General features: G+C 31.5%; 1 protein-coding gene across 2 annotated transcripts in view; it reads right to left on the reverse strand.

Moving 5' to 3' along the window:
* LOC119071133 (protein slit) overlaps positions 1–19727 on the reverse strand; it is a 108613-nt gene extending 88886 nt beyond the window's left edge. For both annotated transcript variants that reach the window (XM_037175821.1, XM_037175820.1), the window contains exon 1: positions 19183–19727. The gene's annotated coding sequence lies outside the window, so the exon portion shown is untranslated. The remainder of the gene's footprint in view (positions 1–19182) is intronic.
* Positions 19728–20707: the final 980 nt, after the last annotated feature.

Raw genomic sequence — 20707 nt, forward strand, 5'->3', positions numbered from 1 at the left:
GCTTGTAACACACAACATATTTTGTGTCTCACTAAAATGTTAAATAAAAACCGGAGTCATTTCAGGATTTAAAAACTTTTCGTGGCTGTAGTGCCCTTCGGAACGGATATACACAATACAAACTTTCTACCACAAACATTTATTAATTATTATAATTAAAATATTCCCAGCTAGCATCTACATTCTCGTATACCTATTTCATTTTTGCTGATTTATATAAAAAAAAGTACATAACATCACATCCCACAAGAGTTGTGAAACTATTTGCTTATTAGTACTGATTTACAAAACGTACAAAAAACCAAAACAACACTGAACCCATCTCAACAAAATTATTATTTAACTCTAATATATATGCGAATGTCAAAGTTCTTAATTAGAATTGCTGTGTAACATAATTTATTTGACAAGAAAATTTATGATCTCACCCAAATTCCAAAATAACCTAAACATACATCATAACAAGAACATTAATAACCTACGTTCTACACCCAGTTGAGCATATTTTCTCATCAAACAAATGATAGTCGACAAACGGTGGAGCTCTCTCCGCAATACGACACATTTTATACCTTTTTCTTTCATTTATACATATAACGTATCCCAACCGATGATGGTATCTTTTGCAACATAAAACTTTTCCACAAATTAACACTCATCCGAATGATGACACATATATTAAATCTTAAATTGGTGGAGAAATCTGTCAAACAAATTTCTGTGATAAATAAGCTAAAATCCACTCCATAGGATGATACTTAAAACCATCTCATATGTGTCGGATGGAATAGTATACCATTCACTCCGACTAATTAGAAATGTGTGATAATTGAGTTTGTTTGATTATTAACTCACTCCGTAGGAATCTTGTTAATTCGGTGGAAAATGAAATGAGAAAAAAATAAAATGTGGAAAAAAAATCTTTCTGCAACCAAATGAAAATGTAATTGTCAACTCTGCGAGGAGCTTTGTTGGGAAAATCGAATTTCATCATGTTTTAAAACTTTGATAATTTAAATGGAAATTTTTCCGCAATGAAACGAATATAACACAAACAAGTAAATGATTTTTCTGTGGAGGGGTGACAAATTGTGGAATTCATTTTTAATCAAAATAAAGTGAAATGGTGTGCTTCTTTGTTTGTTTAATTTTTATTTTATTGTGATGATGTGGAAAACTAATTTTATGGCAAATTATGTTCAAAAACAGACTACAATGTACACGTAAACATGTCTAAATCAAAACCATTTTTTCTTGTTTAAATCTACCGTTTTCCGTAGGAATGTTTCTGCACTTAATTTTTGTTTTTAAATAAACGAAATCTAATTAAAACATACCGAGAATGTACAAATAAACAAGAACCAATTTTGGATGTTTGACTTTTAATGTACGAGTACACACAGCAGTTTACGTGTTTTTCATGGAGACTAAAACTTCGGAAATATGTTCTTTATTTTTCACACGACAGTAACATTTAACGAGATGCGGGATGCCAATTAAACAACCACATATTGGGTGTGTGTGCGTGGAAACAGGATACTTTATCTCTAGCTGACGGCCTGTATTATATTCCCTTAGTTACGCACAAGGTTATTAGACCCATCAAAGTCAAAATATCCTCACCTGTGCCGAGCATAAAACGAAATTTTAGATCTAATAAATTTTGTAATATAACATTGAAAGACCGAACGGAGATGATAAATCTATGTCGTTAGTTGGATAATGTAGGCACTCCTCCTGAAGATATAATAATTTTTAGATGGGTAGAGAATGAAAGGCGTCAATATAACGGCACTTTTCCTTGATTTAGATCACAAAATTGGAATGAAAACTGGAAAAGTTAACTTTGCATATTATATTTTCTGGCACATTTACATTGAAAGTTATAATTTTGAGTTTCCCTTCGTAATGCGTTATTATCCAACGCGAATAATAATTCGAAAATGAGAATTTCGTGTCTGTGTTATTATCTAGTAACCGTACGAAACACGTCAAGAATTATACTCCAGTAATTTTTTTTTATATTCTTATTCGACCCGTAAGTAGAACCCATATATAACATAATGTTAACGTGGTAGATGTAGCAGAGCTTCTTTGAAAAATATAAAGTCAAAACGAAACAAAAAAAAACAACAACGACAGAAGCCCTTTAATGCTAATTGGACTATAATTATTGGATACATGATCGTCTTCGTTATTTTATAAAGCATTCTCGTGTGGACACGGATATATATATGTATATTGCGTATATAAAAATATGAAGAAACAACGTAAACCATAACGTTATGATTTTTTGGGTATGCCATCGCATGTTTAGTTAAATTTATGTGAGAAGTTTTATTACGACTTTTTTGTGAAATATACGCTGGTATATATAGCGACGGGTATTGTAAAATTGTTGGAAATGAAATATTTATCTCTCCTTTCATTACTTAATTGAACCCTATACTGACTTTAATGTTGTGTGACTTGGACAATATAACAATTTAAAAAAAAAAGTTGGTATTGTGTGTTGGAATAGTTCGTAAATATTTTAAAGTGGGCAGACAGAGCCGGTAACCACATGTTTTACATTTAGACTCGCATGATGAACATATTAGAATCCTAAAATGTTTGTCGGTTTCACTAACAAATCAAATTAAATTTTTCTCCAGCCAACTATTACACATTCTGATACAGATTCGTCGGTATAAATAATTAGTTCAGACAGGTGGTTCGGGACTATATGCATTTCGTAAATGTTATTGAGAGTCACTACAGAATCACTGAACAGAGGTTTTAAAAAGGTATTTCTACGGAAGGTGTTCGGTGCCCGTGTTTCTTTTATTATGGTTGTCTATTGTTACAAATGAAAAGAACATTTTATTGTACCCTGAAGAACCACTTCAAAACGTTTCAACGTGCTATGCTCATGTATAAATGAGACTGAACATTTACGAGGGACATGACAATTGAAAATATTTTCGAACAAAAACCCATAATCACCTCATCATTATCTCTTTTCGTAAAACATTTGTTGAGGTTCACAAAACAATATCCGTTCGAATGGTGTTTTACCACTAATTGAGAGCATAATTACGGGTATTACTACATGTTATGCATATTATTTACAGGTAATATTATAGATGTGCAATCAAATTCTTTGTTTAACGATTATTTTTAGTTAATAAAAAAAACGTCTGTACTGAAATATATGTTGCAAATTTAAAACGTAAAACGTGATTTGTGAGAGTGTAATAAGATCGATATGAACAAAAAAAAAATGATAAAAAAATGGAGACTGAAAGACTATATTATTTGACGTTTTCATGCATGTTTAAAAAAGGCAGTTGATTACCTTTTGATAAGCTTCAGTCACGTTTCGAATATTATTCATACACATGAGTCTTATAAATGAAACTATTGAAAAGCAATAACGTTGATACATTCCCTGAATTCACATCGTATGAACACAACGTAACTATAAGTGGATACGTATTTTACACGTATGCACTCACAATACCCGTCCTGATTAATTGAGAGGGTTTGTTCTTGTAATTTTAATAAACTATTTGTAAAGAGATGAGATGATAGTGATTGAATGTAGTCTATTGAAAGTATATCGAAGTTCTGAACTTGGATCAATCAATTTTTTAAAAAGGAAACAAGCTACCAGCGGTAATGTGTTTCATACGATTTATGAGATTAGGTCATCGAGCTTTAGGAGGAAATTAAAACGAACGTTTACATTCCGCAATCATTTCGATCTGATTCAAATAATATTGAAAAAGAAATTGGCGGAAGCTTAGACCAAATTGAATTTTTCTTTGATTTTCTTATCAGCTTCTCTTTGCTCAACTTATTTCATTTTCCATTTACACAATTCCCCTATACCAAACGATGGAATTTTCCAATTTTACTTGCAATACACGCTATTTTAAGAACGAAATGATTTTAAATTCAATTCGCCATTCTAATTACTTGTAGGGTTGCCATTTTTGAAAATTCGAAAAGAGGACATTTTGTACGAAAAAAGAGGACAAAAAGAGGACGCCTTTTAATTCGAAAAAGAGGACGAAAAGAGGACAAATATAGAGTCTTAGCTCTTTTATTATTCTATGTGGACCAATAGATATTCAAATAATTAGTGAGAAAAGTTAAAATTAAAATTTCATTTGGTTTGAGGCGAATCCGAGGTTTCAGTACCATTTGTAAACATGACCTTTTTTTCCTTTTTTTATAAAAACCTTCATATTCTTCCTTATTTTCCAGAAAAGTGATTCTTTTACTTTTTTTGCTAACTTTACTTGGAGTTCTTGAACTGTAAGCTACAAACATGCACTTATCTCAGAAGAAATCCATAAGTTTTTTTCGATACTCCATTTTTGTTAAGAAGTAAAAATCTAAAAAATAAGAAACGTGTTTCTTAATAATTTAGAAATCTAGGCCTGTTCTAGGCACATTTTCTGAAATCTGACTGTTTCTGACCAATGTAGGAAAATTTTCTAAAACCTTTCCGTTTCTCACGAATTTCCTACATTCTGCCTATTTCACACCAATTTAGTTGCATTTTTAAATTGCTGCTAGAATATGTTTCGATTTCAACTTAATTTCGTTTTTTTAATACTCCTGGTTTACTCCTTATTTTATGCATATAAAAACATAAAAATTCCCAATCATAATGCTAAAGCTTCCTTAATTCCTAAATATGGAGTCGAATTTTTGACTGCGAGGACTAGTCAACTATATCATTCGAATGCTGTAGAAACTATGTAGTTTTAGAAATAGCTGCGCAGCGAAATTTTTTCCGTAAAATTTGACCACCAAACTTAACAGAGTTTTGCTAAAATTTAACAATATTTTAGAAAAAAGAGGACAAAAGAGGACGTTGTGTGAAAAAAGTGATGTTCTTAGAATTTTTACAAAAAAGAAGAATTAGACGAAAAAAGAGGACATGTCCTCTAAAAAGAGGACGAATGGCAACCCTAATTACTTGTTATATCGTGTTTCTGCATCAAGTAACAGTCATACGGATAAAATATGATACAAAATATTTGCAGTGCATTTTATAAACGTTGCAGCTATTTCATATTTTCGTGACTCACACTCCAGGACGTATGAAAATACAGCGCATTTCACGAATTCTCTAGGACATGTTCGAGTTATGGTATTTCTACAAAATACAATAACTTTACGTTAGTGTCGCTTTTTCTTGACAATTTTCGTTTGTTAAATTGTGTATGCTGCAGTAACAAAATATGACATTCATCGCATAACAACCGCTCTGTCCTTGAACATGTATAATCTGTTACTTGCAATGCGATGCACCAATTAGCAAATGTTTGAGGTTGCAGTCAACTTTGAGAAACTGTAGTTGAGATGAATGTTCTACTGATGTCGCGACGAGTGCACAATCGTTCTACGAAATTTGATAAGAATTTAAATACTCGCAATGGATTTCCGTTCTGCTAAAGTTTACCGTGTAAACAAAATAATTTTTAAAGAGTTAATACAACTGTCGATGATGCTCCAGTTCTTTTTTTGTCTAAATGATTCTACTGGTGCAAGCTACGAAATCTCATTAATAACCCACTCACAATAATGGTTCAAACAGAGAATTTATGTGCTTATACACGAGGCGGAGAAGAAAAAAAATTATCTGTGCTATGTAAACATTCCAGAGTAATTTCCAAATGGGCAATTGGTTATTACACACAGCCATTTAAATTTATTTTTCTGATAAATGATTAAACAAACATTGTGTAACATTGTCTCTCGAGACATAGTACAAATGTTAATTGGACCTTTTATAATACATGAAGGCGATGGAAACATTGTTATTAGTAGCAAAGAAGCTTGAACGCTTGAAAAGCATGACCAAAGCTGAATGCAAGCATTTATGTGCAGCATTAATTAATAATTGTTTGTTGTAATTGTAACATTTTCAACTTTCAATTTATTGCCGTGTACAATCGAGTGGGTACTCAGTCATGGTTTCAATGGTTTTGTGAAAAGAAATAAATTTTAAATCTTGATTTGAATAATTTATAAACTTTAATTGATACATCAATTACACTATGTATTGTGTGACAGCATATTACAAAGTTCTGTGACACATGGATAGCATGATATGTGAGTGAATGTACCATGCACACATTTTGTATGACCAACCATTTTATCAAATTGAATATTATATGTATTTGAGCACCACTTACTTGACTTAAGTATATCAAATCAGAATCAAGCAATTAACATAATGATGTGCTAGTGATGGCAGTTTAACCGATGTTAAATTATTAACGATGTCTCATAATAGTGTTCACAATTGTGTGGTACGGAGACATCATTTAGTGTTCCCCAACAACAATTAACTAATTATAAGTTATTATTGGATCAATTGCTTCATTTCAGATTGTAGTCGTTTTTCCGAAGCTCTTTTTTTCACAGATAAATTCAATTTATTTGTCAAAGTTTTCTTTATTAATTTATGGCGTTCTGGTGAACTATATTCGATACAGAAATTGATTGAAAATTTCAATTTGAAATTAGTGGAATATCGATTTTCTTTTTTAATTTTGTTGGGTTGTTTGGTTAGTTTAATAATTTTATGTAAATTGAAATAACTGCAATTTTAGCAATCTTTCTTAACTGACTGGTATAGTAATGAAAGATATGATTAAAATTGTCTTCAGACGTGAACTTTTCAAATTATTTTTCCAATTTGCATAAGGCAAATCTAGATTTTATATTAGGAATAGAAGAAAAGAGCACACCGACATAAAACCTTTCAGAAACGACTAGTCATCTGTTACCTGCGACGATGACAGAAATAAGCGATGAGTTGTGGATGGCGTAGTCTTCAAAAGTTTGGAGGAAAAAAATGAAGTAAAAGATTGTTATCAAACACCAGACAATGACTTAATAAAAAGAAGGGACAGATTATCGTTTGATTGCTAGGTAGTACGTCAAACATATAATTTTTATATCCAGGTGGACCATAAAGTCAGAAAGGTCTCTTACTTTCACATTAGATTTCAAATTTTGGCATGCAAAAACGATTTGTACTTTTACTAAAAGACTATTGTAAACGTATATTCATCTGTTATTGACAATGATCAAACCAAAAAAATGTTAAAACAAATGAAGTAAAAGATTTTGTATCAAACGACAAGCCATACATTACTAAGATAAGTATCAGATCGATCAGATCTCATGGTTACATCGTTGAGAAACCAACACTTCCGGAATTACTCAAATTAGAGAACGTCACACGCAGACAAACATTAAATCATAGTTGAATGTTGCGGCAACATTTACAAAATGTTTAAACCTTTTTGCTTCATCCGAACGGAACAAATATATCCTACACAGTTTAAATCATTCAATCAAAAAACCAGCATCCTAATCAACCATACCAAATGAGATATTACTAACGTTCAATCGGTCTGCCCATTTACATGTAACAAATGCATAACTAATATTTTCTAGCATTTGTAAATATTGTGGCCATATTTTGTAGTGTACTGATACATAAAATGCAGCTAATTATGCTAATATCACTCAAACAGTGAAACGATATTGATCTGATTTGTTGTTAAACTAAAATAAATTAAACGCAACATCAGATACGTTGTGTTGTATTTGCATAACAGTTGATATTATTTGATATATTTAATCCAATTAATGTTTGTATTGCATTCAATTTTTTTCGTTGCTAGATTAATTAAGTTTGATAGTAATTCAAATATGGGTGTTTATATGCATAGCCTGTAATAGCATATATCGTATCGGCCATATCATTTTTTATATAATCAAAACCAAAAAACCAACAGAAAAGTATCGATGATCATTTACAGTGAGTATTAACAAAATCATATCAAACATAGAGGAAGAGAGTGTTTTCCTTGTCCTGTTGTTGACAGACAATTTACTATATCAATATTTTCTTTACATAAGAGCATTTCTTAAAAGAATGAAAAATTATTTCACCAAAAATTTAACAAGCAAGTCCTAAAAAACAGAGTGGTGTTTGCTTAGATAAACATCACACACAAATACCAAGACTACTTGAGACTATAGTTTGTAATCTTCCGGTATAGGGATATATATTTCGGGCATTAACTGTTATAGTGGTGTCTCACCATTCAATGTTAAACGGTCTGTTGAGAGTTTTCAGATTTCTTGTCAGATCTATATATGTTGAGTTTGTATCCAAACCGACAATCTGAATCGAATACGGAACACGAAGAAAACCCCACATTTAATGACACAAAATGCGTATAGCATTAAACAAAAAGAAAAATACAAAATGGTGAATAATATTACAACATTATCGTTTTTGATAGCAAAACATGAACACAAAGGACATACAATAATAGGGATCGTTAAGTAGCATAATGTCTAAATGGAATTGTTGCGTCACATAGGCATATAGGCGCTCTGGCATATCCTGACGATGATATACATCTATATGCATACTCCAAGCTATATATACACGGGTTGTAAGAATAAGAAAATACAACAAAGACGAGATATTTTGGTGGTGTGTTTGAATATTACCGGGGAAGTAAATGTGTCTTGTTTTCGTTCGTTGATTTTCTTTACATGAACGTAAACGGTTTACAACAGCTACGTTTATACACACCGTTTCGTATTTTTTTTTCTGTATGTTTATTGCTGTTGAGATAACATTTTCTATTATGTGGAATTATACGATTGTCGCCGAAAATCGTAAATGCTTTTTGGTCTTTTATAACAACATAATTCTGTTTACACTTTCAATGTTTGAAAATTAGGAATAAACCTTAGAATTTCGGAATTTTTACAACTTCATTTCACGTATTGTAATCGCCGTTCAAGGCATCCCATCATCTGAATTACGATGAATAAAGCAAATGAAATGAATTTTTATTCAATTCCTTTGACTGCCTCTAATATGAGCTAAATTACAACAACAACACCAATTCTATGAAGACGATTATGAATGATGAGATGGGCACAACAAAAGGTGAGACCTATAAAGTTGTACAAATATTCTACCTGTCTGTCAAACATATAATAGCGCAGAGCTTGTTTCAAATAATTCTTTTTTTCTGTTTTTATATCTTACAGTCTCATAGAAAACGACCAGGCTAACCGAACCAGTCATATATAGAGAATGTGTCTTTATAACAACTTGGTGTTTTAAGTGACAGGTTACATATAACAACACGAAGAAAAAACCCACCTCTCGTACACAAGAGAACACTCTGTTCGAATAAAGAAAAATTCACAGATTTTTCTTCGAATTGTTCTTCAATGTGACATGTTGTAATGAAAACAACATTAGCTTTGCAAAAAACGAGGGGAAAAAATTGAAAGCGCGGACATCGGTAATGAAATTACATGGAATTAAATGAATGCTTCGAGTATATCTTTGAACTGAAGCGAAAATATGCCGAATGAATAAAGGAAACATTTTTCGCTGACTGTTCATAAAATAATTACAAAGGGAAACAATGAGAAGGAAGTTTTTAAAGCTTCAAGTAGTTAAAGCTTAAAAGTTCACTGAGTTGATTGTTGAAAGAAAATGTTTGTTTTACAAATGATACAATTACCATAAAACGACATTTACATAATCAGCAAATTGTTCCTCGTTCAACTATAATTCATCTCTATCAGCTATCTCCCATGTACTTCAATTAATAATTTCCGATTATTTCACCGTCATTTGGACCATTAAACCCGGCATATACAAAATTATCGAAAAGCACCCATCGAGAAAACGAATCAGCGAAACAGCGAACAACACAAAAACGGTTTCAATATTTGAAAATAAAACCAATTGAAATAAATGTAGGCCATCCGAAAAAAAAAATGTTCCTATCGAAATGTTGAATCTACAGGGAATCGAAATACACACAAAACAATGGAAATCGGTATTCCGAGATTTGTCTGTTATTAGGATTTTAAATAGTGACATTTTGATATATGAAATTATTTTACAAATTCGATTTTATGTTCTGTTTTATTTAAAAAGACATTTATCGATTCGATTTCAAATTTAAATATTTTTCTTCTTAATTCGAAACAATACATTATTTGGAAGGAAACGAACGTTGTGTGTATATTTCTCGTGTATTGTATTTTAGACTTTTTGTGTCGGCAAACATTCCTCGCATGGCAGTATCAAAGTGCTTTTCATGTTCGATATCGTTTGCATACACGTTTGGAGGTAGGTAAAAGTAAATGGCTGTCTAAAATTGAAACGAATACCTATCTCTCTAACGTCACCTCACAAATATTTTTAAAATAATCTTCGAGTGTGATCGAAATAAAGTATCCTGAATTTACCGAAACTAAACGAACTCCTAGAATTGGAGTAATATCATTCCGCAAAACGAACTCAACATTATTCGCTGCAACTTTTTATTTCTCTGCTGCTGGCTTTAGTTTCAGCTGATGTAAAACTTGTTTTGCACACAGAAAAGTTTCAATTCGAATTTACATTCATAAACAACAAAACAGAAATTTTGTTCGTTCTGAGAATTTCTATTTTGTTTTATTTCATTTTTTTTTTCGAAATATATTTTTATGTCTTGCGGTAACTTGATCAACTATAAATTTTAAATATTTTTTATGACAAAAAAAAACAGACGCCAAAAATTTGCACAAAAAATATTTTTGAAAAGAAAACCTCAAACACAATAAAGCTAAATATTCATATGCTTTCCATAAATCACATCTATCATACAATTTTATGTCTTTATCAATCTGCGTTGTGTGGTTAGATCCGGAATAATTTAATAACAAAAATAACCGTCACTTATAATGGCTTATAATATACGAAATAAAACAAGGAAAAGTTTCGGTTTATTAATTAACTAATTGACGGAACAAGAATAATGTCTTTTCTATAAACTTTGTTAAACTTTTCCCCAGAAACATTTGTTCATAACAATAATTCTATTTGGAATTCCTCACTTTAGCGTCACAATTGCTATTCACTCATAGCATAACCATATATTGTGTGAACGAACGTAAAGAAATTACGATTTTATTTCAATTCCCAATATGGTATGAAGTTCTTGCACTTCTGTTTGAAGACGATAGAAAGAATATGGGAAAGAGATAATACGAAAAACTGTTTGATTATAAAATACTAAAGATTAGTTCATCACTTTTATTGATAAATTCTCGACTCGAGTCAATTGGGTATTGAAACAGGATGAAGAAAAAAAGTTATTAAAAAAGAAATCCGAGCATCTTCATTCTGTTATTTTTAAATTAATTTTGATGTAGTTAAGATACGACAGACATTATAAAATCTGCTTCCAATTAATTTTTAAATTATAAATCTTTCTGATTTATCTGTTTATAAAGGTGTCCTCGTCGTCGATAAAATGAGCAAATCTTTTACTTTTTACAACTATCTAGCTTAGTGTCAGTGCCTATGTTTAGGAATTGAATCATATAATTCCGAAAAAATTCTTAAAAACATCCATTATTCCTTGGATCCCCAAACTAAGGAATTTTTAGGAAATAAATTCCTAAAAATGAACGCTGAGTTTTGAATATAAAATCTTTTACTTCTTTAGTTTCACTATACTTTTTGCTATTTAAAAGATTGAATTTTAATAACTAATCGCTTATTTTGTCATCATTGTCGATAACAGATGACTGGTAAGTACTTGTAACGGGTTTCCTAACCATAGTCTACCATTAAACCATTCACGTAAAATTAAAACTCAAAATAACAACCTGAACAGTTAGGCTTGCAAGCAGTTATCACTTTTAAATCTACGTCCACTGGTCGACCAACTATTGCAATGTAACGTTGCATCGAATAACATTTTTAAATTTTGTTATCTAGAGAAGTGCACAAATGCATTGAAATTTGTGTGAGATTAGAAAGTGATCAATCAACAACGAAAAAAAAAAATAGCACAGACACGACTTAAATGTTAAGTCTTCGTCGTTTAATCCTCACCATACCAACCAATCATTTTCATAATTCAATTTTACTGAAATGCACTTGTTGGTTGTTACGAATAAAAACGCTTCAATTAATCATTTCGAAAACATAATCTATTAAGCCCCATCTATATGCAACTGCAATATCAGTTCTGTAACATGCATAGTTTCCATCTTCACGGCTGGCCAGAAAAACCAGTTGATGCATATTGCATATATATGTGTGTATACAAATTATCATATTACTGTGACTTCCAAGACATATTGAAATTCTTAATGAATTCAAATTCGAAAAACGTAACTTAACATGTTACATCATTGAAAATAATTGGCCGACAAATCGAGTTAAGAGGTAAAGTTTTTCTTTACATATTGGATTGAGATTTCCTGTTTAATTTTTAACGCACATTCGAGAATGTTGCATCCATTTTATAGTTCTCTCTTTTTTCGATTTTATGTCAGTTAATTACATTCCCTTTATTATATGACCAATATAAATAAAGTTATTTATTATTGTCAACAAAAAAGTAATTACTTTTTAAATGAAGAGATCTCTACTTCATCATTGGCAAAACACCAGCGCTGTGTACATCAAAACTCAATAAAATATTCACCCATCTAGTGACAATTTCAGATCGATATAACGTTTCAAATGAATCGTAAAAGAAATTGTAAACAAAATTTGTTTATAAATTACGGGATGAAAATACTCATCATATTAATTACGCAGTTCTTATCTTTCACATTAAAAAGTTCGTTATTCAGTTCAGGCTTTTTCTTTTGCTCACACCCAGCTAGTCGAATAAAGACGAGCACAGGGATTGCTATCAATTTTGCATAATAAAAACAATAATAAAATTGATTACATGTTCGAAAGTGGAATGTCGTTAGATGTAGTAAATTTGTGGCGATAATGGTTTGTTGTGATGCATTGATTGCATGCGGAGGAGGGAAACATATACATTGTGACGGACAGTTAAATGTTATTTATTGTTTTGAATACGAAATTGATGAATATTTCAATTGCAACATAGTACTAGGAATTGTATTAATATGCTTGTTATGATCAATTGGTCAGACGATAAATCGGTTGTACATTCCACGTATTATTTATATGAAGAAGGTGATGTGTTGGCTACGAGATGAGGTTGGTTATTATCGCAGACAAGTCAAGTTTATTTTTTAATTATTCGAAAACCTTTATGTAACGATCTTAGTCTAGTCAATTATTTTTTTATTTCTAAATTAACTGTTTTTAACAATTTTTACGACGTTACAGACGTAACATTTACGTCTGTGATTTATTGACTCTGTTACTACGATGATCGAAGAAATTGATAAAAATCTTTTACTTCAATCACTTTAACATACATTTTACTATTTGAGACCATATTCGCGAGAGCTAATCGCTTATTCTTGTCTTTTCTGTCGGTAACAGATGACATGACAGATCAGGCTATCTTCAGCAGACAATTTTCTTATTTTTTGATAAAAGTCTAGGTGAAATGAAGTCTGAATATATACGAAAGACACCGCAGAAAATTGGAATCAAGAGCGAGGGCCCAAAAGAACCCAACGATGACTGTCCTCTCATTGCTGTAAAGTTAATTATTTCTTGAGAAAAATAAAACTAATTTAAAAATTTAATTAAACTGTGAAAGTTTTTAAGAAGAAAATCGACCTAATCCAATTATTCTCTGGTATTGTTCAACCCCATGAATAACAATGAAATTCCACCTATTTTCTGACCTAATTTAAAATTCATTTGAATGAAATTTAAAATTAAATAGTTTTGTGGTTTGAGCTTGAACTAATTTGGTATGGTCTGTCTGTAGTACGATGAACTATATTTTATAACCACAGCGATGTAACGAAATTGGTAATGATTTATATGAAAAATGGTTCCATAAAATATTTTCATTGTGCATTGTGTAGTGTGCTCTTCGGTAGCGGTCTACTGTATACACAAAAACAATTTTTAATATTAAAATGTACGTGAACGTTTAAAACAATAATTTTCATAGAAATTTTTACCCAACAATGAAACATGCAAAATATTGGAGTTTTTCCATTTATACATTTCCTTTACTATTGACATGGATGGAATTTTACATCAAAATAAAAACAAAATTCTCAAATTATTAAATTTTTGAATTTAACATTAATTCTGAAGAGCTGTCGTGCAAGGGTGCAGTATAAAGCAATTAGTGGGAATATAACACAATAATTAAATTTAAATATTGAAGCAAATTTAATCAAAAATGGGTTAATTGCTATTTTGTTAACCATACACTGGTGACACAATATTCTAAACGTTCATAACTCTGCACCAACATGGTTTGGCATATTCATTAGAAAATGTTTCGGTACGGCATGAACACGAGATGAGGTTATTGTATGCAAACAATCTCTCACCAAAATAACGTTGTCGTAACAATAATAAGATGCTATTAACGAAGTGCCACCCTATCGATCCCACCCGAAACACGTTTGCATGTATGACTTTCAATTTAATTTGCAATCAAAGGTTTCAATATAACGACAAGAAAATTGTTTGTAAAAGTCGTTATGCTGTTTAGAAAATTGTGTTTCGTTTTATTGTGAAAGGATCGATGGAGCAAACACACCAATAAACGTTCGAACACGCTTATATATTTCGATCGAATGCTATTTCGATTTGTATATGTAGTCCAAGTTGATAATAAATTTATGTGAGAAATAAAATCCATAAAGTACAGAATTAAATTCAGATTAATAATTGAACTCGTGCACTATAGGCAAACTTTGTATTGTTAAGGCAAATATTTTGTTTGAGTGATAACAGGAATATTACAATTACATATTTAGGATAGGTCACTGTCAGATAGATCTTCGACACAAAAACTTTGTTTGTTTTATTAGTCAGTCAGTTTATATGAATAGCATTCCGACGAGTTGGACGATTAAATAACAAAATAGGGATTTTGATTTGTTGGTATTTTATAAGTAAATTGACCGGGGACAAAATATACTTCCGACTATTAGTTTTACTTCCGATACTAGGTAAAATTGAACCATTTAGGAATCTGGTACTGACACCGACGGCAATAACATAGTCATTACTTATTGGCTGGCCAAACTTCTGTTGTTATATTATTGAATTGCATGTTTAAATTATTGAAGTAAAAGAATTTGCAAGAAATACATGGCGATACTTTAAACAAAAAAAATACCAGATTTTGTGATTATGTCGGTACGATTGCCATTTATGCTTTTTCTGTAATTAATGACCTCGCCTTCGACTCCGATAACCAAATTTCACACAATAGGTACAATACATTCGTTGATGTGTAATGTAACACTCGGTTGAGGTAAAATTTAAGGTCGAAACAAATAGTCTGTCTATTGAAACCCAAAACGCTAACAACCAGGACCCCACGACGCGAGAATGTAAGTACGGGGTCAGTTTTTTGACCGCGACAGATTAATATGAAAATCATTGACTCTTCAAATGATCTTATCGACGTTTAACATTTATTTTCAACAAAAATATGGTGAACGTGCAGCCAAAGTGGTGTCTATAGTATGAATAGAAACTAAATTAAATAAATTAAATAATAAATAAATGTCATTTCAATCGACTTATCTAGCCATATACCAACAAATTTAATTGTTTTTTTATGGATGTTGTTATTATTAATGTAATGTGTACAGACAAAATCACCAATATGATGCTTCGGAGGAGAAACTAATAAAACACTTGACAGATAAAATATTTTGCAATTATTTAATTTATTTTATTTTATCTGGCTATAAATCGCTTGCAGGTTATTTCTTACAAAATATAACTTATGACTGCGAGAGGAAAATATGACTGCACTTTGTCAACGCAAAAGTACCCGATACGTTTATGAAAAAGAGAAAATAAATATGATTCATCCCACTTATATTGCTGTGCTCATTAAGCGTTATATGTTACATTATACATCCTTGTCTGGTACACCCTTTATCACCCCTTACATCTAGCAAATAAACGTGTTTGTTTTACAAGCGTAAACTGAATTAAACAAATCACCAGCTATTTTTCAATGCACGTTGCACAAGTCCGACAAGGCAGGTGATGCACTTCAAAGAATATATAATCGTAATTACTTGTGATCAATTATATAAGTTAAACCTTGACAAAATTTTTGCACAACTCATGAGGGGGCGGCTAATATTTGTGTCTGTTTTTCAGAGCTGACGAAATAGAAATATTTTAGATCATTCCATCATGTTGCTGAAAGGATATATACAGTTCTGAATGTGATGGGCTTTCGAGGAATATAGGCACTGTACGTACAACTACCGACGGATCTAGAATATTGTCATTCACGAAGGGAATAATCAATGTTAACTAGTTTCATGTTTCATTCCTTTTACATGTTTGTTGTCGGGTATATTACAAAGGTGTATAACCGTCTTAATGATTCTAAAATTAGATCTCTTCAATAAGGTAAAATGTGTATGTTTTATACACAGTCAAATGTATTGAAAGTTATTGGTTACACTTAACATCTCAAAAATAAAATAATCCAAATGACGTATTGAAAAACGATGCTCGGATCATTGGTTCTTAATCCAAGTTAATGAAGATATTAAAATTTATTTTATATTTCATTTTATTACTATTGGATGGACGTATTATTCGCAATTTTTTTATATTTTGTTGTAGTTGTTGTTGTGTGTGAAACATAAAATATATCAAAATGCAATGTAAGCGATGGGGGAAATAATTGCGAACACGATTTACTGAGGTAATAAAAATTATGTTTGAATCGTAATGTAATATTATATTGAGATGAAAAATAATAATAATCATTTGCCTGAGGAACGGAATTCAAAGTTTATGTATACGTTTAAGTGCAAAAAATCGTAACAAACTAATTCACGTATAATTTTCCGGCGAGATGAGTTATTTTTTACTTAACCTTAAACCATCTCTATTCAAGTCTTTCGGAATGAAAGTTGATGCATAAACCGAGAGCCTGTGTGGATATTTCTATCCCGTCAGGGATTGAATACCACCCGATACGATTTGTTTAACGACCTTTGCTTTTGAGCGCTAGATGGGCTCTAGAAAATTTAAATTTGTGTCAAAATGGAGTCATATTTATTCAAAATTAGGAATGCAATTCGTGTTGAAGATTCAAAGTAGCACGATCAATTGAATAATAACTTAGTAGTACATTCAGTGGAACATTCAGAAAATACTAAATTTACATTCAATAATAAACGGTCCTTTCTCAACTCAACATCAAATTAGTTTCCAACCTCCAACAGGTTATGGGCCCAGTAACGTTTATTAAATAGCTATTGTTGACAAGGCATAGAAACTAATTACATAAATCGTGCGTAATTTTGCATAGCAGTATAGCAAGACATTGTGGCATAGCAAGACGTAGCGGCATAGCAAGACATGAAAGACATGGCATAGAAACGTAGTCTGGCATAGCAGCGTAGTCGAGCATGGCAACATAGCAAAGTATTGTATTGATTATGGCGAATGAAAAGGGACGAAAGAGCTGGATTAGGATTAATCCTTCTCAGTTCAAGGAGGAGTATGCAGCATTGATCGTGTACGTTTGAGGAGGAGTGTTGAAGATTCAAAGTAGCACGATCAATTGAATAATAACTTAGTAGAAAATTCTAAATTTACATTCAATAATAAACGGTTCTTTTTCAACTCAACATCGAATTAGTTTCCAACCTCCAACAATTCGGATACACAATTTCTAATGAAAAGGGTTTGTCGTTCCACACAAAATCAAAGTTTCGAATTTTTCACTCGTCTAGACCTTTCAATAAAAATTGAATCTTTAAACTGCATTCATCACTTTGGACATAGCTTCATTATCATATCAACTTTATATCATGGCTTCGGCGATATTCACTTCACCTACCCTTGTTAGGACTCTTGGAGAGATCAAAATTTAGTTGTAGAAGAAATGCTTGTACCAGTGGAATATGACATCAAAAAGTGACTCTATGAGGAACAGATATGCGCCCAGGCTCTCGGCCTAGAAGCTTTGAAAAGGAATATTTTATATTTTACACACAAAAAACCAACCCCTCGTAAAATGTGTTCTTCTCTTGTGTCTATTTTCTCTATTACTTCGATATTCTTCAACTTTAATTGCAATATTACAACATGAAATTTATTCGAGAGGATTTGAGTGTACCTACTTCAATAAATATAATTTAAAAAATTAAATTATAGCAGTGCTTAGGGGAATAGCCCTCGTAGCATCAATATTTTCTGCTTCCATAAAGGTTACTTCGAAATGGTTGTACATTCTGTGTGATTCAATGAAAAGAATCTCTTACGTTTCTACCTTTTTGATAAAGTAGCATAAATACTAAGATTGATAAGTTCATGCAAACTCCAACAACGACACACAGTTGGGGTTTTAATGTCATGTGAAGGGTAAAACATTCGCTGTTAATTTTGTCATGTGAGCCTGATGATTAAGTCAGAGTCAGACTAATTTATGCAAGAAGTAATTTAGTGTGCATAAGAACAAAATTTCAAACAACTACGCGTCGTAGTAATACATTTTGTGAAATATAGCCAAATAACAGAGATGTTAATAACTTTATCTGCTCTGGCTTTTGTAAGGCTTAAAGCTATAGTTAGTGCACCATAAATTATATATTTTGAAAATTTGAGGTATGGTATTAACCTTTTGCACCATGCATTGCATGAACGGAAATAGCATGTAATGTCTAAATTGCTGGATTGAACTGTATGTAGGAACATATAACACTGACATAAACCGCATTGAACATCCCTATTTTATCCCTTTTAGCGTAATAATAAAGAAATGTTTTCCATTGAATAAGAAATGGTGTACGTAAAGGGTGCAATGTTCATTGGAACTTGCCGCCGCAAAACGTTTACTATTATTATAAATAGTAAAATACTGCCAAACAGAGACAGAGGAAAAAGTAACTCGGCATCAAAATAACTGTATTTACAACCCCCTAATAATCATCTACCATGATGAAAATGTTATTTATTGCACAACGCTGAATGTAATAAAAAATAATAATAAAAACATGGGGAACAGAAGAAATCACTAGAATTATTTATGAAATTCAGAACGTGAATAGAAACCAGACATAAATTCAGATGCATTTCGTTTCATCGTGCCCTGATGCAAACATATAATATGAAAAAATATAATGTGCGGTGTGTGTTTCAGAGTCTAAACAAAAATCATATTTTTTTACCTGAACAAGTTCTTCAAGCGGTGCACACTGACCAAAGCACAACAACTTTTTTTTTATTTTGCTTTTGCAATGGCAAAACCGTCCAAATATTAATCCCCAGAGTTGTTTATCCACAAAAAGGTATTTTTATTTTCTGTTCAATTGAACACACAAAAAACTCATGTGTGTGCAGACCACATAATTGATGTATTTTTTTAAAAAACTTTTTCCATGTGTTGCACGAATCAATTTATTACACGATTTTTCATAAACTTTTGCCGTACTATATTTTTACGAACAACAAGCACTTTCAATCGTATAACATCACTCTAACCGAAATTAGACTCACTCAATGAATGCCTCTGATTCGGCTCCATTCAACTAGATGTGTCTTGGTTAATTCAATTAAATTAATCAAATTCTCGCCATTCACAAAGGGCAATTTGTTCCAAAATAAAAACTTAGAACAACCAAGTGTTTACAAAAATCTATCTCATACACAATACACAATTTTACCGGATTTAAAATGATCTTCCCGACATTCCGTTCACATCGACGTTGAAAACTCAACTGTCTCTATCATAACTTTACTATGTGAATTCAACATTCAAAATGGTCAAAAATGTTATCGATACTCACCAAAACAGTGTGAAACTCTCACACAACATTCTCTTTGCGGTGGAATAACCTTTTCCGTCTTTCCATGCTCATTCATAACATTGAATTTTCTCTCTTCATTCAGTCTATTCAGGATATTCTCCCTTTAAATTCTACTGCTCTACTGTGTTTGTTGTTTTTATTCTTTGATTCTTTGGTTTTTTTGACAGACTAGCTAGGTGTGTGTAGATGTTGCAAGAGGTAATCTTTTTACCATGTGCATTGTATAACATCAAAGCAAAATGAATAATAATCTTCGAGAATAGCTTGGCTCGATTTAAATACAGCGGTTGCGAGGTTGTTTTATGTTATGTGATGATTCTTCTGTGTCTGCTCAACAGTGTCGTTTTTATGAAATGTCCTGCAGAAGAAATCACTAGAATTGTATAGGACACTTCGGTTGACCTGTAGAGGTGCCAAATTTTTTTTTAGTACTTCATTCTTTGCGCTCTATTTTCAGGTGAAATAACGTTACTCTGGGAAATATCCACAAAGCACCCATAGCGGTGAATAGATCGCTGACATTAGTATTTTATGACGAAATCTACTAAAGAAATGTACGAAAATCTGCTATACATTTGAATTTAGAACTAAATGAACTAGATCCATTCACTTTCTCAAAATTTTTATATGAAATAGCTGTCATTGACCACCGGCTAATCTAGTAAATTTCCTGAACTTAATCAATCTATTAATTTCACGTATATATGACGTTTCATGGATATTTTCCACAGTGAAGTTTTTTCAGCAGAAAATAGATCATCTTCAAGATACTTTCGAATGTAACCTCACTTTAGTTTCGTTAAATGTTTCGTTCATTCACAATAGTTGACAAAATGACACATTTTGTATAAGGAAAATGTCACTTTGTAAGTTATTGTGAATGACG

Source organism: Bradysia coprophila, assembly GCF_014529535.1.
Source record: "Bradysia coprophila strain Holo2 chromosome IV unlocalized genomic scaffold, BU_Bcop_v1 contig_144, whole genome shotgun sequence".
In the NCBI taxonomy this organism is placed as follows: Eukaryota; Metazoa; Arthropoda; class Insecta; order Diptera; family Sciaridae; genus Bradysia; species Bradysia coprophila.